The sequence below is a fragment of the Marmota monax genome, unplaced genomic scaffold (assembly GCF_021218885.2).
Source record: "Marmota monax isolate L192 unplaced genomic scaffold, Marmota_monax_Labrador192_F-V1.1 WCK01_AAM20220418_F8-fsc00083, whole genome shotgun sequence".
Classification (NCBI taxonomy): Eukaryota; Metazoa; Chordata; class Mammalia; order Rodentia; family Sciuridae; genus Marmota; species Marmota monax.
This window is the reverse complement of record NW_026692848.1, coordinates 964,245-989,245: the sequence shown is the minus strand read 5'-3', so window position 1 is coordinate 989,245 and position 25,001 is coordinate 964,245. Positions and strand designations below refer to the sequence as shown.

Genomic DNA, 25,001 nt, shown 5'->3' with positions numbered 1-25,001 from the left:
GCCTTATAAATGAAAAAAGATCAGCATTTCTTCCAGGTAACACAAGAGCTGATAAACAGTGTTTCATGATAAAGCAGAAGTACTCCATTTCCTGAGTCTGTGTTTTGTTGGGCGAGTTTCTCTGCTTGGAGTACAGAAGTTGCTGCCAAGCTGCAATCTCCAGCAGGGATTAAACCGCCCTCTGTGCTGACCCTCTGCTCCTTGTTGGTGTGAGGACACGTTCGCCCAGCTGCTCTCCATAGGTGCGTCATCTTGAAGAGCCCATGAAGCCATCTAGCACCAAGCCGCAAGCCTGGATTCTTTCTTACAGAATCAAGTCCAAGAAGCAAGCAGCTCGGGTGTGATTAAAGCACCAACCAACTGGCCGTCAGGGAAGGCAAGGGTCCTGGGGGCATTGAACTGGGGCCAGGACAAGCAGGAAGACCCTCCAGAGGAGGAGAAAAGGTGTCATGCAGGAGGACCAGCCTGCGGCCACCTCTAGCTCCAGGGCGCAGCACCTCCACCTCCAGCCTGGTGTCTGGCCCCACACCTCCACCCTGCGTCACCAGCCCAGTGTCACCCAGTTTCTCCTTTGGGTCATTCCCTGGTGGAAGTGGACAACAGGCTCTTCCCCTCAGCCCTGGGAGACCAGTGTGCAGCCACTGGTAGCCCCACGCTGTGCCAGGCACTGAGGCTGGGGAGAGGACTGAGTCCCAGGTTGCACCCACAAGAGCCCAGCCCAGTCTTCATGCCCCTTTCCCACCGGTTTTCACACGTGTACCCATACGAGATGACATGCAAAATGCAATCTATGAGGTACAGGAAAAGCACCCTTGCTCCGCGACGGGGTTGGTATCAAGCAGAGCACAGTCTGGAAACAGTGATCCTGGAGAACAGAGGTTCCAGGGGAGGTAAGTCCCGCTGACACCTGGCCACGTGGACCACGAGCTGGGGAAGGCCTGTCACCGCAGCCTGGACAGGTGGGCTTTCCTCTCTGACATGTGAAGGCCTCACTTCTGAAGGAGGCACCAGGACAGGCCCTCCTCAGCTGAGCAGCAGGAGAGGGTGTGCTCTGTTCCTCCCTGTGCAGAAGGGCACACGCCAGCGGGCATGGCTCCCCGGGTGCCCTGCAGTCCTGCTGTGAAGTCTTGGCATTATCAGGCCCCACCACCAAGCAGCAGTGGAGCGTCACCACCTCACTTTGTGCCTGCAGAGCGGTGGCTGGCTGCCGCTGGGAAGGACGGCCACAGCAGAACCAGCTGCTGCTGAAGCGGAGCTCATCCAGCACGCGGAGTCAGCACTGCCTGCTGCTCAGTCCAGGGGACCCCGTGTTCACACTCCGCGTGTCAGGAAAACCGCCTGGTTTACAAGATGTCTGGGGTTTGACTTACAGTTAGGGACTCGCTTCTCTGTTTCTTCCTGGCTGTCATTGGTACTCGGGACCCCAGCCACCAGGGCTCCTTGCTGGAGGATGTATGCGGCCAGGCATGCAGATATGTCTGCTGAAGTTCTGGACCCTCTACGTTCTTTTAGACTTTCTCCTACACATGATGATTTTTGAACACTGGAAATAGAAATGGTCACAAAACAAAATCCTCAGCTGGGGACCAGGGCAATCAAAAAGTCTGGGCTATTTCTGACAGTCTTCAGGGACTTGCTGTGTGGGCATCCATTGTACAGGATAGTGCTAGTGACTTAGCATGCTACTAAAAAGTTATGTGGTTCCAGCAGTCATTTTGTTGTTACATAACGCCTGGACACACAGGACTTTGAATTCCTTTTCCATTTAATTATAAATGATACACATGTGTGGCTGGGGATGCAGCTGAGTGGTAGAGTGCTTGCCGGGCCTGCCCAAGGCTCTGGGAATGACTCCCAGCACTGCAAAAATAGATAAATAATCATTTTTTTAAAAAAAAAGAATGATAATAAAATGAAAAAATTATACCTTCTAAATTCTGCAATGCCCATAATCATACCACCCATTAATCACCAGGAGAATAAGTGTATTTATTCATGGACTTCTTCATGCCTATGGGTAGCACTTAAATAAAGCTTGTGGCACGTTTTAACTTGTGTAATTTGAAAATACAGCACTTGTATCAAAGCTTAAAACAGAACTGCAGAGCTTAAAAACGATCACATACAGAAAACCAATGTGAAGGACCGAGGGGGTCCCTTCCCCGCAGAGGAGGTCTGTCCTTAGTTCTGTGCTACGTTTCTTTCTTTGTTGATAAGTTCCCTGCATCTCAAGGAGCCCCTTACGGCTGGGTTAGTTTTGTCTTGCTTCTATGTGGGACCTGTGTGAACGCAGTTGTCAGCCGTGGCCCTGCGAGTCTTGCCTCCTTAGCTCCTGGTTTCCTTCCTGCGAACCATCATCGCACCTTCCCCCGCTCCGCCCTCCTCTCCACGCACCACCGTCAGCGTGGACCACGGAGCGTGCACCTCTGCTGCCCTAGATGGACAGGTGCGGCTGCCCCAGCCTGCTGCCCTTGTCCCGTGTCCCCCTGGGGCGCCTGACCCGATGGCCCCCCGAGTCCCAGGACACCACGGCCTCCAGGTGACCGCGCCCCCGTGGATGGAGCCTGTTTGCTCTGCTCGCGGGCTGCTCTGCTGCCGTCCTGCTGTGTTCTGAATTCCTCTGAATTCTACTGTGCTGACTTCCGATGACACTAGTCTCCCTCTGTAATCAATTGTGGATCCAAACTTTCTAAAAAATGTAATGGTATTATCGCTTTTTATGAGCAACCATGGGTCAGTATCTTGAAAAGCAGTCTTTCGATTTTCATTTCATATTCCATTTAGTCAACTTTATTTTGATGAATTGATTTTTCTCATGTTTATTTGACTTTTAATATTTAAAGTTGTTTTTTTTTCTAATTTTCAGAAGGTTTGGATACTTATGCAAATAAATCTATTTTACCATGTCTTTTTACATATGCCAGTGCTGGTATTAATAAAGGCTTCCTGGTTCCTTTATAGAATGTAATTTTTACAGTAGGCTGATAGATCATTTGAAATACAATTTCATGTAGAATATGGTATAACTTAAATGTTCCCCCAAAATGTGGTTCACTTCTCCAAGAGAGGTCCAATCTTCCCCTGTTCTTACCTATGATTTCATTTTACTTTGCAACTTTTTTGTTTAGTGTATTTAATGACATATAAAGTAGTGGGCGTGTAAAGTACACATCCCGATGTGCGGAGACACACATACATTGTGGAATTGTCACCAGCTCCTCGAGTGGTCATGCCTAGCACCTTTATATTCTCACATGTGTCAAGGGTTGGGGGCTGAGATGACTGCCCTCCTGGCAGGGTTAGGCGGACAAGAACTCAGGCACCTACCCCTGTGCTCACTAAAGCTGTGGACCTTTGACCCGTCTCTCCACGTGCCCTTCCGAGCCCCTTCCACCTCCGTCCTACTCGGCTGCTGTGAGCTGGGCCGAGCACACTTCCCGTGTGGTGAGATCCTGGAGTGTCTCTCTTCTGTTCCTCACTTGTTTTGTTCAACATAAGGTCCGAGCTCCACCGTGGCGTCAGAATGGCCGAATGACACTCCACAGTGCACACGTGTGTGATCTGTATTACACCAGCAGTGTACGGGATTCTCCTCTCCACATCCCTACCGACACCTGGCTCTGCGTTTCTGATAACGGCCCTTCCAGCTGGCACCACGCGGAGCCTTGCTTCCCCGTGACGAGTGGTACGCCCTTTGATCATTGGTGTGTTTTCTTTTAAAAATTACAACTCTATTTTTAGGTCTTTTAAAACTCAGATTGTTTCTTGCTATTGAGCTCCTTGTGTCCCCTAGGTACCTTTAAACCAACCCCTTATCAGATGCGTGGCTTGCAAGTACTTTTTCCATTATGTAGATGGTCTTTTCACCATTGATCATTCCCTTGCTGTGAAGAGGCTTTTCAGATGATAGAATGCCCTTGATCTACTTAGCTTTGGGGGCATATACAAAAGATCATTCTTTCTTCCCAGGTCATGAAGATTTTCCCTATAGTTTCTTGTAGTTTTAAAGCTTTAGGTTCTTACATTCCAATCTTTAGTTCACTTTGAGTTAAGTTTTTTACTGTTATGTAAGGTAAGTGTTCGCTCTCGGCACGTGGAGACCCAGTCCTTCCAACACCATTTGTCCAGGGGGCATTCTTAGCACCCTTTTTGAAGATCAGTTGAATAAATATGCACTTTTTTTTGGCCTCTTTATTCAGTGTTGGGTTTTATGCCAATATCATGCTTTTTTTAAAAAAAATTATTGGTTCTTTTTATGTGTAATATTGGGGTTCCTTTTGACATAATTACAAAGGACAGAAAGACTATTATAATAAGTGAAATAAACCAGACTTAGAAAGTCAAAGGTTGAATTTTTTTTGATATGTAGAAGTTAGGAAAAAATAAGTGGGAGGGGGGAGAAGAGAGAAAGGAAATGGGGGGGTCCATCAAAACCTAGGCAGATCCATGGGCCAGGTGAGGGGGACTGACAGGGAAGAGGAGGGGCGGGATGAGGGAGGAACAGCGGAATGAATCCGACCTAATTTTCCTCCTCCTCACATATATGAATATACCACAGTGAATCTCACTTCATAGCATCATGTATATCCAGAAAACACTAAGTTTAAAGAAAGTAAACAGCAGATCTATCAGTAGAGTAGAGGAAACGGCAGGGCAGGGGGGGAGAGGGGAATGCTGGGCTTGAGCTGGAACAGATTATATTACGTGCTGGGTTTTCCCCTATAGCCTTGTCGCCAGTTTGAAATGTAGAATGGGAGGTCTCTGGTTTGGAATTCCCCCCTTTAAGTCTGACTGTTTGAGATCTTTTATGCTTTCATACAGATTTTAGGATTTTTTTTTCAATTAAAAAGTGTAATTTTGATTGGCTTAAAGTGGAATATGTAGATTGCTTTGGATTATATGGACATTTTAGCAAAATTAATTCTTCTAACCCATGAGCCCAGGATATCTTTCCATTTATTCGTGACTTGTTCAGTTTTTTCATCCATGTCTTGAGGTTTTTCAGTGTACCTATCTATCACCTCTTTGACCACATTCATTCCTAAGCATTTTCTTCTAGCTGTTGTCAATGGGATCATTTCCTTGATTTTTTTCCTGAGCATTTGTTGTTAGTATATAGAAATGCTATTGGTTTTTGTATGTTGATTTTGTATCTTATCACTTGATAAATTCATTCATTAGTTCTTTTTTTCTTCCACCTTTTTTACTGGTGCGTCATAGTTGTGCATATTGACGGGACTTCTTGTCACATATCTGTACTCTCACACAATGTAACAATATCATTCGGCCACATCACTCCCAGAGTCCCCCTCCCTGCCCCCCCCCCCAGCTCTGGCCCCTTTCTTCTACCCATTTCCCTTTGATTTAGAGAAGACCCCCCCCCCACCTTTCTTTCCCTTTTTCCTCTCTAACTTCCTCCTAGGAGAGAAGACATATGACCCTTGACCTTCTGAGTTTGGTTGTCTCACTTAACATGATGGTCTCTGGTTCCATTCTTTTTCCTGCAAATGACATAATTTCATTTCTTGATGGCTGCATAAAACTCCTACTATGTTGGACAGAAGTGGGGGGATTGGACTTCCTTGTCTTTGTTGTGACCTCTTAGTGGAAAGCGTCCACTCTTCACTGGTGAGGGGTGGCAGCAGGGCTAGCACCACAGGTGTCTGCGCTGCGTTAGGTTTATTCCGTCAGTTCCTAATATGTGAGGAATTCTTATCATGGAGCAGTGTTGAGTTTCAGCCTTTTCTGTGTTTTCTGAGCAGGTATGTGGGTCTGCGCTTCGTTTTGTATGTATCGCATTCATCGGCTTCATATGGCCAGGGTTCAGATGGGCACTATCCCTCAAGGGTTCACTTTAGATTTCCCTATTTTTGCTTTGATCCATTTGACCATGTGATGGAGGGTTGTCCCCCGTGTGCTGATATGGAGGGTTGTCCCCAGTGTTGCATTTGGACATTTAAGAGGCAGAGCATATTGGGAGGTAATCAGGGCACTGCCCTCAGGAGAAAATAAGGTGGCTCTCAAGGAACTTGATTTCTTCTCCTAAAAGAGTCATTATAAAGCAGGGAGACTGGCCCCCTCCAGTCTCTCTAACTCCTAACCACCACGAGGCCTTTGCCTGTGGGTGCACCCTCACTCTGATGCCAACTGCCAACAAGCCCTCTCCAGAGACCACACTGATGGGACCTCCTGATCTTGAACTTTTAACCTCCCAAACTAGGAGCAAAACAAATATTTTTTCTGTATACATTTCCTATCCTAGCCTCAAACATTCAGTTATAGCTGTGAAACAGACTGACCATATATATCAAACCATCCTTGTATTCCAGAGATAAATCCTACCTGACCATGGTGAATGATCATTTTGATGTTCTGTGGATTTGGTTTGCTTTTATTTTGGAGAGGATTTTTGCAATTATATTCAGCAAGGGTTTGGGACTCTAGTGCTCTTTTCTTGTAGTGTCCTGGTATGGTTTTGATATCAGGCAGGGTATAATTGTCCAAGAAAAATGAGTTTGGAAAACCTTTCTACTCTTTATTTTTTTTTCTATTCTTTGCTCTTTCTTTCTTTGTTTTTTAAAAATGGTTTGACAAAAACTACCATTGTTTTGGAACATTTAGTAAAAGTCAGCTGTGAAGCCATTAGGTTCTGAGCCTTTCTTTGATAGACTTCTTGTTATCCATTTAATCTCCTTACTTATTATTGGTCTATTCAGATTTTCCTATGACTTTCATGATTCAGTGTTTCACATGTTTTAAAATATGTGTATTTCTTCTAGATTAGTCCAACTCGTCAGCATCAGTTGTTAATAATAGTCTTTTGTGACTCTTATTATTTTATTTTAACTACTATGAATTCTTATGCTTCTTCTTTTATTTAGGATTTTATTTGTTCTATCTCCTTTTCTCAATGTAGCCAAAGGTTTTTTCAATTTTGTTTCTTTAAAAAAATACAAAAACAAAACAAGCTTAGGCCAGGCGCAGTGGCACATACCTGTAATCTCAGTAGCTAGGGAGGCTGAGGCAGGAGGATTGCAAGTTCAAAGCCAGCCTCAGTAAAAGTGAGGTGCTAAGACCCTGTCTCTAAATAAAATACAAGGTAGGGCTGGGAATGTGGCTCAGTGGTCTAATGTCCTTGAGTTCAGTCCCCTCACACACACACAAAAAGCTTCATTTTGTAGATTATTTATTTTTTAATTGATTTTATTATTTTTTAAATACATGACTACAGTGGAATGCATTACAACCCTTATTACACATATAGAGCACGGTTTTTCGTATCTCTCTATATAAAGTATGTTCACGCCAATTTATGCCATTATACATGTATTTTTTTGCATTACAATTCTTAATACACATATATATCACAATTTTTCAATCTCTGTTTGTATATAAGGTATGTTGACACCCAATTCAAGTCTTCATACATGTACTTTGTATAATGATAACCATCACATTCCACCATCCTTGCTAATCCCTCCCACCCCTCTTCCCTATCTAGAATTAATCTAATTCTCCCATGCTCTCCCTCCCTACCCCACTATGAGTCACCCACCTTATATCAGAGAAAACATTCAGTATTTGCTTTTTGGGGATTGGCTAACTTCACTTAGCATTATCTTCTCCAATGCCATCTATTTACCTGCAAATGCCATGATTTTGTTCTTTTTTTTAATGCTGAGTAATATTCCATTGTGCATATATGCCACATTTTTTTTTTCATCCATTAATCCACTGCAGGGCATCTAGGTTGGTTCCACAGTTTAGCTGTTGTGAATTGTGCTGCTGCAAACATTGATGTGTTGTAGGTTATTTCTATGAAACTTTTGTTTTACATGTTTTTGATTTGTCATTATTATTTGTTCTGTCTGCTAACTTTGGGTTTAGTTGATTTTTTAGTTTGTTTGTTTCTTGAGATTAATATCATTTGGGATCCTTCTTTTTATGTAGAAGTTTATTGCTATAAACTTCCTTTGTCGAGCTGTTTTGTTGAACCATGTAAGTTTTGGGTGTGCTGTGTTTTATTTTCATTTGTCTTAAGTATTTTTAAATTTCCCTATTTTTTCTTTGATCTATTAGTTGTTTAGAACCTTTGTTGTTTAATTTCCAAATATTGTGAATATCTTAAAATTATTTCTATTTTTGATTTCTAGTTTCAAATAAGTGCATTAAAAAGATGCTTGATATAATTGTAGTCTTCTTAAATTTGCTAAGACTTACTTTGTGATCTAACAAAGTATCTATCCTGAAATGTTTTCCATATGCACTTGAATGAATGTGTATTGGGCTGCTGTTGGATGGAATTTTCTATATAGTCTTTCAGTTCCATTTTATCTAAAGTGTAGTCAAAGTCCAAAGCTTTCTTATTGATTTTCTATGTGTGTGAGTATTCATTCTTGAAAGTAGGGATTTCACTCCTCCTTCCTGTCTTTATACTGCAGTCGATCCTTCTCTTTAGAGCTGTATATTCACCTTCTGTGCTTAGACACTTGGCTGTTGAGTACATATGTGTGTTTCTAGTTGTTATATCTTCTGTAATCCATATAGACTGACCGTTGGTTCCTCCTTACAGTGGTTGATGGATGTCTCCAGCTTTATTCTTCACACTCAAGGTTGTTTGGGGAAGCTGGTCGTTTTTGCTCCCATACATTTTTTAGAATTGTGAGTATATGTTTCTAAACTTCCACTAGAATTTGGGGAGGGATTGCCTTGAACCTGTATATTGCCTTGAGTCATAGGACATTTTAGCAGGATTGATTCTTCTAATCCATAAACATAGTTTGTTTTCGTTTATCTGTATCTTCTTTTCCATCTATTTTTGTAAGTTTCAGTGCAGGAGTGTTTCACTTTTTAAAATTAGATCAATTCTTTAGTAATTTATCATATGTATCTATGGTTGGGGAGGGAGAGAGAGAGAGAGTGAGAGAGGGTATAGCTATATCTAGGTTTCTGAGGCTGGTCTTAAGCTTGCGATCCTCCTGCCTCAGCCTCCCAGGAATCCGGCATTATAGGTGTGTGCCACTGTGCCTGGAAGAACTAATGCAAAGGGAATTGTTTCCTTAAGTTTCCTTCCAGTCGATGATCATCCCAACACCGAGGTGAAGCTTTGTAGATATGTTTGCAGTCGGCATTTCTTTGCACCTTGTTTTCTTGATTCTTGAATTCATTCAGCTGTGTCTTTTGCTTGAGGGGTTTAATCCATTTATATTTTATAATGGGGAGGTCTTGCTCATGTCTTTTTTTTTTCATTGCTTTCTGTGTGTTTTACAATTCTTTTGATCCTTTTTACTGTTTTGTTATTTGACTTTTTAATCGGTGGTTTGGTTTCTCCTTATTTTTGTGGATCTGCTATAGATTTCACTTTGTTTATAACATGAAACATATAAACCTTGTACTTATTATCATCTAACTTAAGAACTGGAGCTCAGTTGCATAGGAGAACTCTGCACCTTCACTCCTGCCAACACATATTTTGTATTCTTTAAATAGTTATTTTTATATTTTGAATTTGTTAACAGGTTTTTGTGGTTACAGTTACTCTTAATATTTTTGTCTTTTAATTTTATGTTAGGATTATGTTTATTTTCATACCAGTGTTACAGTATTAGACTGTTCTGTATTCGACTATATATTCCTCCTACTAGTGAATGCATACTTTCATGTGCCCTCATGTCGTCTTTTACATGTTTTTAATTCTATTTGAAGAATTTCTTGAGCATTTCTTGTAAATCTCATTCAAACTTGAAAAATACCTTCAGTTTGTTCCTCTGGGACATTGCATCCCTCTTTCAGTTTTACGGGATCCACTTGCCGGCGTGACTTTATCATATGGCAGAGTTTGTGTGTTCTTGCTCACACTTTGAAGACACCACCCCCCCTCCTGGCCCAGCAGTGTCTGTAGAGACCTGCCCGATCTCAGAACTCTGCTTTGCCTTTGGGCCTCTTGCAGACTGCTTAATGCTCCTCCTCGTCACGGGGTCTCTGGGCTTCCTCCACAGAGTCGGGGTGTTTTAGGGGTTTATTTCTTAAGGAAGCGTTCTCCCTCTCCCTTTCTCCTCTCCTTTGAAACCCCCTAAACATGTGCCTCCCTTCACCCCGGGGTGCCCCTCGAGTCCTGCGGATTTGCCCATCTTTTTCCTCTGCTCCGAGGAGGACGGGATCACGTGACCGTCTTGGCCTGCTGTTTTCGGGATGTTTGTGACACTGGCAAAGCTCTCTGTTCTGTTTCCATTTAAGTCCGTCTATTCTTCAGCTCCGGCTTTGTGTTGGATCTTTTTATGTTTTCTGTCTTTTGTTGTTGTTGCTGTTGATCTTGAGTTTCTAATTTTGCTCTGTGTTGTTTCTCGGATCTTGTACACTGTTCTTAGTAGCCTTTTTAGCTTCTTTAGAAGTACTATTTTGAATTCGTGGTCAGGCAGTTCATGAATCTCCATTTCTTTGGAGAGACTGTTGTAGTCCTGGGTCTCTTGCTGGGATCATGTCCCTGATGTCTTGTGTTCCTGTGTCCTTGAGTCTGCCCACGGGAATCATCAGTGATCTTACCCAGACTTTATAGACCGGCTTTAGTAAGGAAAGAACTTCACCAGAATGGGAAGGCCCGGGTCCTCATTAGGAGGTCATGTGGGAGCACGCTGTGGCCTTGGGCATGCTGGTGTGGGGGACACCAAGTGTGGGGCCTATAGCAGCTCTGAGTCGAGGACAGTGTCTGACTGAGTGGTTCAGCAGTTGAGGTGAGCTGTCTTGGCCACTGGCTGTCTTGCTGTGGATCAGTGATGAGCACAGGGTTTGGGGGTCCTCAGTGGTACATCTGGGCCCGTGAGGAGTGCACCCGGGAGGATGAGTGCTGGCATTGGCTGAGGGTGCAGCTTGGCTGGGAGCATGCCTGTGGTGTGTGCAGAGTCCAGTGGCGGCTCTGGGCTACCTGCAGGCGTGTGGTGGCTGCACTAGGTGCTGGGCCGGTGCTCCTGAAGTGGGGGCGGTGCAGAAGCCCAGGCACCTGGGTCTCCAAAGGCAAGAGCTCGGGCCCTTTGAGGGGGGTCTGTGGGATTCTTGGCTCTTGGTTCCTTAGTGACAGAGCCCTTGCAGAGGTCTTTATGGAGCAGGCCCTGAGGTCCCCAACAGCAAGCTCTGTGGGATCCTCAGCAGCAAGAGCTGGGAGTGTCCACGGCAGCTGTGAGGTCTTTGGAGTCCTAGTACGAAGACCACAGGTCCTCTGCAGAGCTTGAAGTCAGGCAGCATGGTGGCACAGTGACTGGCTGACCCGGCCCCTCACTCACCTGTCCTCCCAGTTGTCCACCAAGCTCAGCTCTGTACCGGTCCCCATGCTCTGCTGGGTGAGTTCTTCAGGAGCTGCCCTGGGGAGCCGGTCCCTTATGCTGTCCTCTTCCCCTATGGGAACTCATGGTCCCAGGAGGTCTTGGTCCGTGTGAGCTGTCCCTGCCTGGGGTGGAAGGACCCAGGCAACGTCAAACCACCTTCCTCCCTCTGCACACTGGTCCTCCTTCTTGCTCCTGTTGCTGGTCCCCACAGGGACTCCTGCACTCTCCACAGCCTTTCCCTCCTGCAGGGAGTCTAGCTGCTGCTCATTGCAGGGGTGGGCAGGTTGTGGGCGTGGGACGAGGGACGTGGGACCCCCGCTCTGTCTCACGATGCCACTCCCCTGTTCTTTCCATTTCTAACCTGGTAAATATTGGTATGTGTTCTGGATTGATTTTTCCACCTAACTTAGGGTACTGTCCCTACTTCTTTCCAATTTGATTCCTCACGTATCACGAGGTCGACAATGGATGTGCCAAGGTTTTGTCATAAACCCCCTTTTACATCTTCTTTTGAGTTTCCATCACCCTCGCCCCCCGGTGCTTCTCCACCAAGGACTCCCCAGCTCTCTGCCTGTTTCTATGTTGGAACAGATCTCTCCAGTCTCCTCTCAAGACCAGTATTGTCCTACAGTCCTTTAGGTCTGCTGGTTTCTACCGTGGAAAATTCTTATCACATTTCTTCCAAACTGACGCACAACGGGGCTGTATCCACGGGAACCCTGCAGCTGCGTGCCCGGGGGCCCGTTCTGGCTCCATGGTGCCTGCCAGCCACTCGAGGCTTTGAGTGCTGGACAGATTTCCTCTTGAACAAGAGAGGATGATAGATGATGGAAAAATTCTCCCTCATTCTCTCTTTTTTAAATGCTTTGCTCTTGATTCTGTGTTCAATATATACATTTGAGGATGAGTTTTAAAATAGATCATTTCTTTAAAATGCAACTCTTTCCTGTAGGAACACAGCAGCTTTTTAAAATCCATCAGCACAGCTGGACACAGAAGCTCTATGGTGGTTTTCTGAAAGAAGTGTTTGAAAGAAAGTAAATGCCCATCCCACGGCCCTGCCGGACAGCAGGCTGAAACAGCCCCACCAGATTGGTCGTGCTCTGTCTCAAAGCTGAACAGCAAGCTGCTGAGCTGTGTAAAGACCGGGCTGTAAGGGGGTTTTTTGGTGTCTGGAAACACGTGTGTTTTTAGTTGGGGTTAGAGGTCTTGGATTGTGGAGAGCATTTATCGGGATTAAAGTCATCCAAAGGGGCTTGATTGACACTCAGTAGCTGAATCCTGAATTTCAACTTCAGATTCCTAAGGGAGAAAAGACCTCACTTTTCTTATAGTTTATATTCCCTTAAATGTATTGAAGCGTAAAATTTAAAATAATTCCATCTTTAGTGGAATTAAATCTCTCAGGCAGACAGTGGATAAAATGTGGCAATCCTGGAATTTGTTAATTTGTGCAAAATGAACAAGAAAACCTTCCCTGGTAACACAGCTGCTCTGCCGGCTCAGAGTTCACTGAGCCCCGGGACCTCGCTTCCCTCCGTCAGAGCCTTGACCATCGACTCAGAAGTTCCTCTTGGGAGCTGCAGCCTTGGTTCACAAACCTCCTTCACTTCCAGAGATAAGGGAAGAAATGTCTTGCCATCTGACTTGGACCCGGGCGGTGCAGGCAGCCAGGAGGAGACTGGGCAGCAGTTAGAAGTGCAAGTCCCAGGGGAGGCCTGCGCTGGGCATTGAGCTGTCCCTGCAGGGTGTCTCTGGCAGTCTGCCCACCCTCTAGCATGGCAGAGGGAGCAGACCCTTCTCAGGGATGCAGCCTCTGCCCCACCACCCCCGCCCGCCCGCCTCAGTGCTGGCCCTGCCTGCGCTCAGTCCAAGGCTCCTGCCTACTCCCGCCTCTGTTGCCGAACCTTTTCACAAGTACTGGTCTAAGTCCGTCCTTAAAGTCCAGCTTTTAATTCCAATTTGGCGTCTGTTCCCTACAGGAGCCTGACAGACACAAACAGGATGTAAGTTAAATAGTGTGTATTTTCCAAGACAAATCATTTCTCATAATCCTGAATTTTTCATGAATGTTACATGACGTGATTAGACACATCGCATGAGATTAACTTACAAGCTTAATTTGAGGTGTTTTTGTGCTATGTGTTAACCCAAAATCTTTGGTCACTTTTATTGTTTAAAAAGTATGAAATCACTTGGGATCATTTATTTATGAATTTGAAGGACTACTTAGTACTTCATGGTCTTTAAGCCCAGACTCGCCAATGGGAACCCGGAGGCCAGGCCAGAGCCTCCTTGCAGACCTGAAATGAGATGGCAATGGTTGACAACATGAGAAGAGAGTAGTGAGCAAGAAGAAGGAAAAGCGGGCATTGTTACGGATTTAACTTGGAGCACATTGTTCAAAGTTTGGCAGGAAAATCTTTTTAAAGCACTTTCTTTTGCTTTTTAAAATTGTTGCCATTTACTCTTATAATATCTATAGCAACATCTTGATCACCCACCCCACACTGAAACTCCAAGGGTTTCCCTGCTGTTTAGATGAAGAATATGAAATGACTCACATTATTTAATGATGTTATTGATTTTGCAGGCTGACTTCAAAGAATATTTGATCATATTTTTGGAAAAGAAAACTCATATTTTGGGAAAAATTTATTTCTTTTTAAAGCATCTTTATCCTTGGATGAATTCGCAATCTTAAAAAAAATAATACTCCATGAAGCTTGCGGTTCCCCTCCATGCAGAATGTTTTACTCAGTGACCTTTAGCCCATCCCTGCCCTCGATTTCCCAGCCTCCTTCCCCTTTCCCACTTCCAGATCATGGCTCCATTATTTGAATCAGGGAATGGTCACTGTCTGAAGCCTCATTTGTAAGAGCCCGGGCACCTAAGGCCGGCTCAGAGGCGGGAGCCGTACTCCTTCCTGGGAGGTTGGAGGTCCTGGCTCTCTCACTGTCTGACTGATGGGCTTTAAGACGTAATACCTCCAGGGCTTTTCTTGTTCAGCCTTGGCCATTCCATGTGGATTTTGTCTCCCAAGCTCCACGCTGAGTTTCCAGGGTCTCTTGGGCCACCTCAGCCCGGGCAGGTCTAAGAGTGAGTCCCTTCATCAGAGCTGTGCTTCTGCACACTGGGCTGCACATGAGCTGCCTGCAGGCTGAGGTCCGCCTACCTGGGGCGTCTCCAGGACAGCCACGGCTCTCGGTGCTGGTGCTCCGTCTGTGTCTAGGACGAGTCAGGAAGGAGATGACCAAAGCTCCAGGTACTGCTTGTTTCATCACCACTTCCACCATCTCAGACCATGGGTCTAGTGCTGGGCATCTGTGGGAGGGCTCAAGACCGCCTTCTGTAATGTTGCATTTACCTGCTCATGTGCCAAGGGGGTGACAGGTGAGGAGGACGGACCTCGCCTCTGGTGGGCGGTCAGGGCACCTGGTTCAGTGCTGCTTGGACGTTGCCAGGCTTGAAGAGCAGGCTGGCCTGGGGGACGGTAGCCGTGTGTGAGCACACCCTCTGTGAACAGGGTGCTTCTGCACGCACACCTCCCCAGACGCAGGGGAGCTCAATGATGTTTCCATTTTAAAGTTCTGACTAAACTCTAGTATAACAGCTGATCATTTAGTGCCATCAGAACTATGCCCTTAGGATAGACCAACTCTGTCTTTCAGGGTCTTGTACGAAGTTCTTCCTACTGGATTTGAACAAATAGACCCAAGTTAAATTCATACTAAAACTTAGGGTTTCTTAGTTTTCTTTGTCTCTCAGAGAGAGCACGATTCCTCCCCACGGGCTGCTCTCCAGGGCTCCATTCGTCTGTCCCTACAAGTCTGAACTGAGAAACGAGCGCCATTGAAAACGACTGCCGAGGAGCCTGCTCACAGTGGTGCTTTCCATTACGTCCCGGACACCACATTGTCATTGTAAAATGACTCTTGCCTTTGCCAGTGGATGGGCTCCCTCAGTGGAGGCTGCTGCTGCCCTTGCTGCCTCTCGGAGGCCGAGGCACGTCCACCTCTGTCGTGGCCCCAGGAGCAGGAAGGCAGCACTTGCTGCTCTGGTCACCAGGTTGGCCCTGCTTTCTGAGTGGCTCCTGGGGCCTCTGAAACCCTGAGGAAGGGTGTGGCCTGGTGTGTGCTGAGCGTCTCCAGACCCACGTCCTGCTGCCTCGTGGTCCTCTCACCCAGAGCCCATGCCCACCACGGCCCCTGCACTGTGACTAGTCAGGAGAGTAGGTCACAGGAGCGCCACACCCCCCCACACACCCCACGCAGTGTACACGTGCACAGGCTCCCACACGGACACACGCATGCTCACGCATGCCCCCAGGGTGTGTGATGGAGTCTTGCCGGGCCTCAGCAGGCGCAGTGCACGTGAATACCGTAAGGATATCTGATCACACTGTGCACCTTAAGTAAAATGACTGTTCTCATGTTCCCTCACCATAATGAGAAACAACTGTCGGATGCACAACGTGTTTTCTGGGAGAAAAGTCAGAGAATTTGGGCTGCTTTATGAAATATTTCTGAGAGGTTTAGTGTGAGCCAACTGGAGTCCCTTAAAAGACGGATTCCGGGTGTTTCTCTCTCCTCTCACCAAGAAGGATCTGGACCAGCAAACCCAGAGGAGCTCGGCAATCAGACGCAGTGCAGGCCGAAGGCTCGGAGGGCTTGGAAGGAGCCCGGGTCCTGAGCATGAGTCACACTGAGGTCAGGGGGTGGCGCGACGGACTGTGAGTCAGCCGCAGGCCGGGAGCCCTGCCTGAGGCCCTCACAGTCATGTGGGGCTGAATCAGCCTGAGGGGAGCCTGGCTGCCCATGGGAGCTGGGCCTGGTGCAGCCGCCTCCAACCTGTGTGTTCCCACGCAGTGTGACCCAAAGGGCATGCCCTCACAATGAATGACTCTCAGAGGACCGGGCTGCACAGCTTGGGAAAAGAGGCCAGGCTGTGTGGACCTTGGACCCACTTTTAAGAGCCTCAGTCAGTGTTCTGCCAGACACCATTTCAACACCGATCTCCCTCATTGTTCAAATAGGACTTCAGACTTTGAACTGATATCAAAACAGCAAGTCCAGCAATCAACCGGCTGTTGGATCCCCAAGCGCCCCAGTCAGCTCAGGCCTGGGTTCAGTTAGTAACACTCCACAAGTTACAATACCCTTCATGCTCCCAACCCAACCTGAGAACAAACACTAGGAGCCCCGGTTCTTTGCAGCCCTGTGTGCCTGGTAGGAGAAATCGCGTTAACACGCAGGAACTGTGCACCCGCCAAGGATTTGCTTCTGCATAGGAGCCACCAGTGTCAAATGCTGAAAAACGCATCCCCGCGCGGGCCAGCCGTCCCTTGTGAACTGAAGCCAGGTAGGAGTCAGCCAGAGCAGGATCAGCCACGCCCAGGGGGCACTGCTGCTCTGCACCGTGTCCGACCCTCCCTGCAGGGGCTCACTCCCACTGCTAAGACTGCATCTGGGAGAGCTGCACACACAGCCCCCGTGTCCGCCTCCCCCATCAACAAACAGGGTGCCATAGCCCTGGGGCGACCCCTCGCGAGGGAGACGCCACCATTTCTTGATCCAACCTGCTGTTGATTGACATTTACTTTGTTCTCGTCGAAACTGTATACATAAGGCTGCTGGGAACATGTTCCTGTGTTTGCTCCTGGTGAGCTGGGTGCAAGTTTTGATGTCCCATGCAGACAGAGCCTGTGCTTCCCAACTCCAGCTTGGCCGCAGCCCCCACTGCTGTCTGAAACCCACCGTCCTGTGTGTGGGGAGGCTGTCCTTCCCCTGAGTGCCTCCCAGACTGCCCCTGCCAGTGGGGTGGACGGCATGGGCTGCCAGCTACCTGGCTTTAGGCCTCCTGCAGCATTGCCAAGTTCCTCAGACTAGACCTGAGTCTGGGGCATGTCCACCTGGCCTCCTCTCTCTCTGTCCTCCGTCTGTCTGACAATTCTCCCTGGCTTATCTTCTCTCCTACAGGTATTCCCAGTAAAATCCTCTTGCAGGTGACCTCACTGTGGCCTCTGCTCCTCACTATCCAGCAAGCCCTTGAAGTCCAGCAGGTCTGTGTGCTGCTGTTAGGAACTCAAGTTTCCCACCTCACCAGCAAGTCCCGTGGCTACACAGCAGGCAGACCTTGCAGAGGACAGACTTGGACACCAAGCCCCTGGACACCAAGCCTGGCCTCGAACCAGGAAGAACCTGAGGAGCAGATCATTCTTCCCAGCTCTTGGGCAGGTCGATCTCAGCCTCTCACCCGGGCCTTCTGCTCACTTCCGTTTCTCTCCCAGGCACATTTTAAGTAGATGACCTGCAGTGGGAAGCTTGGGTGATGTTAGCCACAGGGACTCCTGACCCTGAGACAGCCACCCACCTGGAGTGGACTGCCTCAGGGTGGCCAGCGAGGCCAGGTGTCCAGAACCGCAGTTCCAGACTCACCCCAGCTGTGCCTGTGCCCTAGGTGCCTGCTGTGCCTCAGGGTGGACGGCTATCTCAGTTGTAGCCTCCGTGGTGGGCCTGCAGTGCTATCTAACCCATCAGCCTCTGATTACAGGTCCCTAATATTTACAGCTAGAGATAGTTTTCCAATACATTTGTAGACATATAAATAAATCTAATCATACTGCAGGTGACATGATCTTTACAATCATGACGGATAACCTGTCGGCATCAAAGACACTCGTCTATCCCAGGTATACGGAGGTGTTCTCCTGTGCTGTGTTCTGAAGGTCTTATTGACGTATCCTTTAGCTGTAGATATGTAGTACACCACAAGTATGTTGAGGATGTGACTTGAGCAAGGGCGGGTTCTGCACTCTCCCTTCCATAGACAAATGACTAGGCTGTGTTCCTGATTCCGCGCTCAGATGGCGATAGGTTTCCTGCGTCTGTTTCCACACTTCTGTCCCCGTGGCCCATTTGTCCCTGTGCTAATTAACGCCACCCTGGGCCAAAAACCGTCTTCACGCAGCTGTGCCCAGGAGAGCAAGGCCTCTCTTGTGTGTGGTTCTGTTGGTGCATGGTAATCACACATGGTAGCAGGATTCCTCGTGACCTATTTGCACGTGCACATAGTACAGTTTTGATTGACTGATTGTCTAGTGGCTCCCCTTCCCTGTACTCCTCCCTCCCCCAGTCCCCTTGATCTACTTACTCTATTGTTCTCTCTTGAATTATAATTTTCTAACATCTGTACATTGAAATTCCCTCTCTATTGTGGTATATGTACACATGGACAAAGCATCATGGGGTAGATTTCATTCCCTGGTACTGCTTGTTCAAGATTGACTTAGCCTTCCTGGATCTTTGAATTTCCATGAATAATTTAGGATTATCTTATCTACTTTTACCAGAAAAGAAAAGCTGTAGTGTTGTTGACTGGGATTATTTAAGTCTGTAGTCCATGAACATGGTATAGCTCTCCATGTTTTACCTCTTACTCTTTCTCAGTGATATTATATGAATTTGTGTGTAGCACATTTCATTTTTCATTATATTTTTTCCTACTTAACGTTTTGAGGGTACTATAATATTGCCATTTAAATTTTAGTTTGGGGTTTTTTATTGTTTGTCTGTGTGGTTAATTATAGATAAAATATAACTTATTCTGTGTTTTGGCCTTCGACTGCTATCCCTGCTTGCACTGTGTTCCATAAGACTCCCTCCTAGTCCCCGAGGAGAGACCCTCCTGCCTGCTAGAAGAGCAAGCAGCCACAGGGTGACCTGGCTGAGCTGAGCACCCTGAAATGGGGACACCTTACACTGCGAGGGACTGAGGTCTGCCACCACCACCCCATCTCAGCAGACACCACTGAGCCCCAGAAAGGAGCCCAGCCTGGTGGCCCCTGGGTTGTGCCTTTTAGAACTGAGCAGAGGACGCTGCCCAGTGGGCCCTGGGCCTGACTCTCACCATGAACTTTGTGCTAATTTCTTAAACAATGATAGAAAATTAATACAACCCGAGAGAAACGAGAGCATATCTTTACCAAAAAGCTTGGACATGGTCCTCACTTCTGCTTCATTCAGAAAACCCACACTGAAAACTGCCCCCACGTTGTCCTCCAGGAAAACGGTAGAGGAGGTGGGACACGTTTATGTGACAGGTATCAGAAAGCAAGAGAAAAAGCCCCGGGGGGGCAGCTGCACGACCCTTCATTCCACAGGGCAACCGCCAAAAGATGGTGCAGGTTGAGGGATTCCACCTGCAGGAGGGAATGACCTGGCCACAGGTCATCATGGCGCCCTCAGTGAGGAGCAGAGCAGGCTGACAGAGTCCTTGGAGAGATGGAGGAAAGGGGCCTGCCACTGCCTGCTGGCCTGTGTGACCTCGAGGGACCTGGAGCACAGCATATCTGTGTGCCTGTGTGTGGGTGTGTGCCTGTGTGCCTGTGCCTGTGTGTGTGTGCGCCTATGTGTGTGTGCCTAGGTGTGTGTGCCTGTGCCTCTGTGCTTCTGTGTGTGTGTGCCTGTGTGTGTGCCTGTGTGTGCCTGTGTGTGTGTGCCTGTGTATGTGCCTGTGTGTGTGTGTATGTGTGTGTGTGTGTGTGCGCAGACAAACCTGAACTCAGAAAGTCTGAAGAATCTAAAGGAGGAGAGGGTGGTGTGGGCACCGTTGCCCTCAGCACCCTGGGTGCTCTTGGATAAGCATGGCTTTTCTCTGTGAAACACAACAGGAGAATTCCAGGATTCGAGGAGAAAGGCAGATTCTGAATGGGTCATGGCTGAGAGTCTGAGGTGCTTCAACCAGACTCCTGCCTGGGCGGAGGGCAGTTGTGAAGGATGGACACAGGACTCCTCGTCAGACCCTCCCGTGAGGAAGGCCCTGTTGTGAGCCGTTTCACTGTCACAAGGTCCAAGTTCTAAGGTACCTCTGTTTCATAGACAGCTCGACTCTCTCCCTTGAGTGCATGTAAAAGTGTGTGTCTGAGAAGTGACAGAGAGCAGGATCTTTAGAAGAACTGGGCTGACGAGGGACGCATTCACAAGAAGCTCGGGATCTCGGGATGTCTGTTGGAGAAGCTTGTGTTATGGACAGCAGGGAGGGAGTTCCCACAGCTCCCACCCCGCGTGCTATGGGTGGCCTGGAGCAAGGATCTGGGATGCTGGTCCAGACCCGTGTCCTGAGAGGCTCAACCAGATGAGGCTCTGCAGCTGAGCCCATGGAGCAGTGAGGGACGGGGCCAGATGGAGTTCTCCCACCCCTGCCAGGAATGTGGACCTCACCGCAGACCTCACTGTGGCTATAGGAGTATTTGGGGAGCGACCAAGATTTCCCAGCTGTCTCTTTTCCAGAAGGCCGCAGCCTGGCCTTAGATAATGACTGTATTGCAGACTCAGAAAACTATGTGACCTGCCCCACAACAAAGAGCCACTCGGGGCTGGGAAGGGCTCACAATTGTAGACAGTGCATTTCAGGAGAAAGACCCTCTTTGTACCAGACCACCAAGCTCCATCTTGGGAGAATTGTTTCACTTCCTGAAGACTCTATTCCCACACATGCAGCATGGAGGAAGCAAGTCGGCTCCCAGGAGCACTGGAAAATCATCTGGAGATGCCGCCCTCCTCCCGTCAGAGGGCTCCGTCTCTGGAAAGTCAGGCTTGAGGTGGGGGGAAAGATAAAGTGCACTTCTAAGAACAAAACAAGAAGATTAGTGAGACCCTAACCCTTCCTGTTGAGTGTCCTGCCTTGGAAAAGCTTCGGATTTCAACACACAGGAGTTGAGTTCCAGTCCCTGTTGGTGTAACTTCACTGCACAGACTTTTACTTGATTTCTGCCAATCTTTTGCTCAAATCTTTAATATGTGAAATCAAATTCCTTTTCTCTCTTGGAGATCCCTGTTCCCACTAGGAGGGGAGAACACCCCCGTGCCCGCTGGCTTCCCTTCTCCCTGAACCCCCAGAGCTGAGGCAGATTAACAAACCCGTGGACTCATCACTTCTTCTCTGGGGACCTGGCCACGGCACATTCTGGGAAAACTAACAAGCGCAGATTCTGGGCAACATGAGCAGAAGCCGAGAGCTACCTTAGGCTCAGAGCAGCAGAGACGGCATGGTGGCGGCTCCACCCCCCTGGGACGAGGGTTTGGGAATAGGAAGTGAGATCAGGCAGCTCACATGGAGGCGAGGAGAGTGCCAGGTGGTGGGATTGAAGAAGACAATGGATTCGCGGTGTTTGGCCGCGCTATCTAAGAGCAATTCATTAAGGAGTCTCAGAAGCTTATCCTGTGCTTCCCATTAAGAAGTCTCCTAGGAACTTACAGTTTGGCTGATAAGACCACCTCAGTGCACGAAAGGACCATCTGAGAAAATAAGTTCAGCTGCTGAAATGTCTGACATCAGCTTGACTCACTTAGAGAGCCAGGGAGAAGGGGCATCTCCGCAAGTGCTGAGGGCGGCTGAGCAGCAGAAGCGACCGTGTCTGGGAGCCATGGCTGGAGCCTGTGGCCAGGCCACCACCTTTCCTTCCCAACTATGTCTTGCCCTCACGGAGAGCTTTGCTGGGCCATCCACACATGGTCCCATTGTCACCGAAGAGGGGGCAGCCGCACGGGACTTCTGAAGCTCTCACAGGACGGTTCTACCTGGCAGCTGAGGCTGGGGGCAAGCTGTCGTGTTCTTTAGTTTGTGTGCTCACTACTGGGGTGGAACCCGGGCCTCACCCATGCCAGGCAAGCGCCCCACCACTGAGCAGCACCCCAACCCACGTTCCTTAATTTTAATACAGATGTGGATAGAAACTAGTCAGAAAGGAGACAAAACCCTGCACTTTCTGATGCAGCAAGATGGTCCCTGCCTGTCAGCTGGATGTCACTCATTGTCACCTCCCTTCCTGCAGAGCAGCAGTCATGGAGACTGGAGTAAGGATGGTTGCCCGCAGCCTCGCTGCAGCGTAGAGAAGCACGGGCTTCCTGAGACAGCCTAGCCATGCCGGGCTGCTTGGAAAGCGTTTGAATGACAGCTTAAGGCGTGTCTACTTAATTCCAAAGCAAGGTGTGCAGCAGCTTGCCAGGAGGACTTGGGAGGGGAAGTGGACATGTCGGGAGTGCTCAGAACACGGTACTTAGAACAGTACCACTTCCCGACACTGCACATGGGAGACGGCGACCCTGAGGGCAGGAGGAGACCCAGGCACGGAGTGGCAGCTGTAGCCAGGTCAGTCCACCAGGAACAACGGCCAGCCACCCAGGAGCTCGAGAGTGGCAGGATTCGGGTGCTGTTTTAGGGAATGACTAATTCAGCAACGCCTGCGCTCGCGGTGGCCTTCTCCTGGGCAGGCGGTTTCCTGCGCCACGTCGGCTGCACAGACTTGGGAATGAAGATGAGTGTTTTTCCTGACTATGGAGTTAGCCTGGACGCAGGGCCTTCAGCTGGGCATTTTCTGACTTAAACATGTTACATTGTATCATTTCAGAGATCATCTCCGCTTGGTGCGGTTGGTGCACATCTGTAATCCCGGAGGCTGAGGCAGGAGAATCCCGAGTTCAAGGCCAGCCTCAGCAAAAGTGAGGCGCTAAGCAACTCAGTGAGATCCTGTCTCTAAATACAATACAAAATAGGGCTGGGGATGCGGCTCAGTGGTGGAGTGTCCAAGTTTAATCCCTGGTACCTCCTCAAAAAAAGAAAAAAAAGAAATCATCTTCTCATTTAGAACTATACCTATAACCGCTGGCGAGCAGGTGGAGGAAAGAGGCCCTTGCACTGTTGTGGGAGTGTAAATCAGCACAGCCAGCGTGGAAAACCACACGGAGATTCCCTGGAACACCAACAGTAGAACTAGCACGTGACCCAGCCATCCCACTGCCAGGTCCACGTCCAGAGGAGAGGAGTCAGTGTGCTGAGGGGCACCGGCTCTCCCTGGGTCACCGCAGCTCTACTCACAGAAGGTCTAGTGTCCATCAGCTGAGGGTGGACAGAGAAGGGGCGGGGCATGTGCCCCATGGAGCACGAGTCGGCCACAGAAGGACGACCCTGTCGTGTACAAGAAGATGGGCCTGGAGATCACTGTGCCAGGAGAACTCAGCCCGGCTCAGAGGGCACCGTGTGATCTCAGTCCAAGTGTAAGCTGGCGAGGTTGATCTCCCGGAGCTGAGCGCAGAAGGGTGTCTCCAGAGGTGAGCAGGGAAGACTGGGGTGAGACTGACCAGTGGGTTCAGGGGAATAAGTCAGACATGCTATTGAGCAGTAGGGTGACTGTAGACAAGGTCCTGTCACTTGGAAACCAGCTGAAGGAGGATCTTGAATGCTGTCATCGTCAACAGGGATGGGTGTCTGAAGACAGACACAGTTACGTGATTTGCTCATCGTACACATACGTGTGCATCAAAGCATCGCGAGGTGCTGTTCCATGAAAATGTACAAATGTCCATGTCAATTAAAAATAAATAGAAGCCCTGTCACGTCCAGTCCAGTCAACTGCAGAGATGGCAGGGACCAGCAAGGGCAGGTCCCGAATGGACCCAAGGGAAGCGCCCCTCAGCTGAGCGAGCACACCCTCCACCACAACAGCCCTTCAGACCTGCTGGAACGGGGGCCGCGGGCCTCCTCGGTGCACGTGTTACCCGTGGGAGCTACGAGATGATTTCCCTGAGCTAAACTCCTCTCTTAAGCTTCCAGATACCGGCTCGAGTGGTTCCCCTGAGCAGCCCAGGACGGGCCCCTGGCCTCTCTGCAGCCAGCCATGGTGGGGTTCCTGCTGAGCCTCCCACGGCTGTTCCAGGGTTCTGCCTCCCCCTGGAGAGTCCTCCTGGAACTCTGCTCTGTCGACACATTTTAAAGAGTGTTTCCTGCTTACTTCAGCCACCAACCCGTGAGGCAGAGGAGCACGGCGCTCGCTGGCCTTGAAGTCTCTGATACCGAACTCGGGCTTGGCACCAGGAAGACCTCTGGTGAGCCGCAGGTCGAGGCCAGCAGTGTCCCAGGAAGAGCATCTTCCCTTGGGGTGGCCACCTGAGCCTGGACAGATGATGGAGCCTGCAAGCCACTCAGGCTGAGCCTCCTCACACTCACCTGTTACGGGACACACCCTCCCGTGTCCCCACGCGCCTACTGTTGCAAGGTGGGATTGCGGTTAGTTTTAGTTTATCTGTGTACATTTCCACGTTTTCACTTTTCTATGATGAGCATTTAGGATACCTGTAATAAGACCGCGGCTCAGCACCATGTCATGGCCGTCCCAGGCCCAGGTGCGGCTCACACTTGTTCTCCCTGCTCACCCTCCTCCCATCCCTCCCAGGGGTGCAGCCCTGTGCACCCGGTGGTGGGAGTGGGGAAACGCCTGTGGCGTGGGTGCCAAAGAGGAGGCTGTCGGCTGTCGGTGCTCAGAGCCTCGAGCTACAGGAGCGGGCGGTCAGGGCACCGCCGGGCTTGGGGGAGCAGGTTCCAGGTCCACTGAGGGACTTGGGAGGGCTGGGTGAGGTGAGGAGCAGGAGGGGAGCACCTGAGGGAGGCTGGGCTGGCAGCCCACGCAGAGGAACCGGCCCTTCCTCTCAGTACTCACTACAGAGCCTGGTCTGCTTGTCTGAGGCCCTGGGCGTGACCCCGTCTGTGTCCCTTGGAGTTTCACTCCTTCCACAAGCTGTGGCCTCGGGTCCGAGTCTGGCTTCTCCCCATCTCTGCACACATCAGTCCCCTGTCCGGGGCCAGGCCTGCTGAATTCTGGTGCTCTCTACATCCGTCACCCTTGCT

At 48.9% G+C, this 25,001-nt stretch overlaps 1 long non-coding RNA gene across 1 annotated transcript; it reads left to right on the top strand.

The window, feature by feature from the left end:
- Positions 1–16,419: 16,419 nt before the first annotated feature.
- LOC124095937 (uncharacterized) lies at positions 16,420–18,941 on the top strand. Its single transcript, XR_006852711.1, has 2 exons — positions 16,420–16,679; positions 17,297–18,941. It is a non-coding gene; the product is annotated as an uncharacterized LOC124095937 (long non-coding RNA).
- Positions 18,942–25,001: the final 6,060 nt, after the last annotated feature.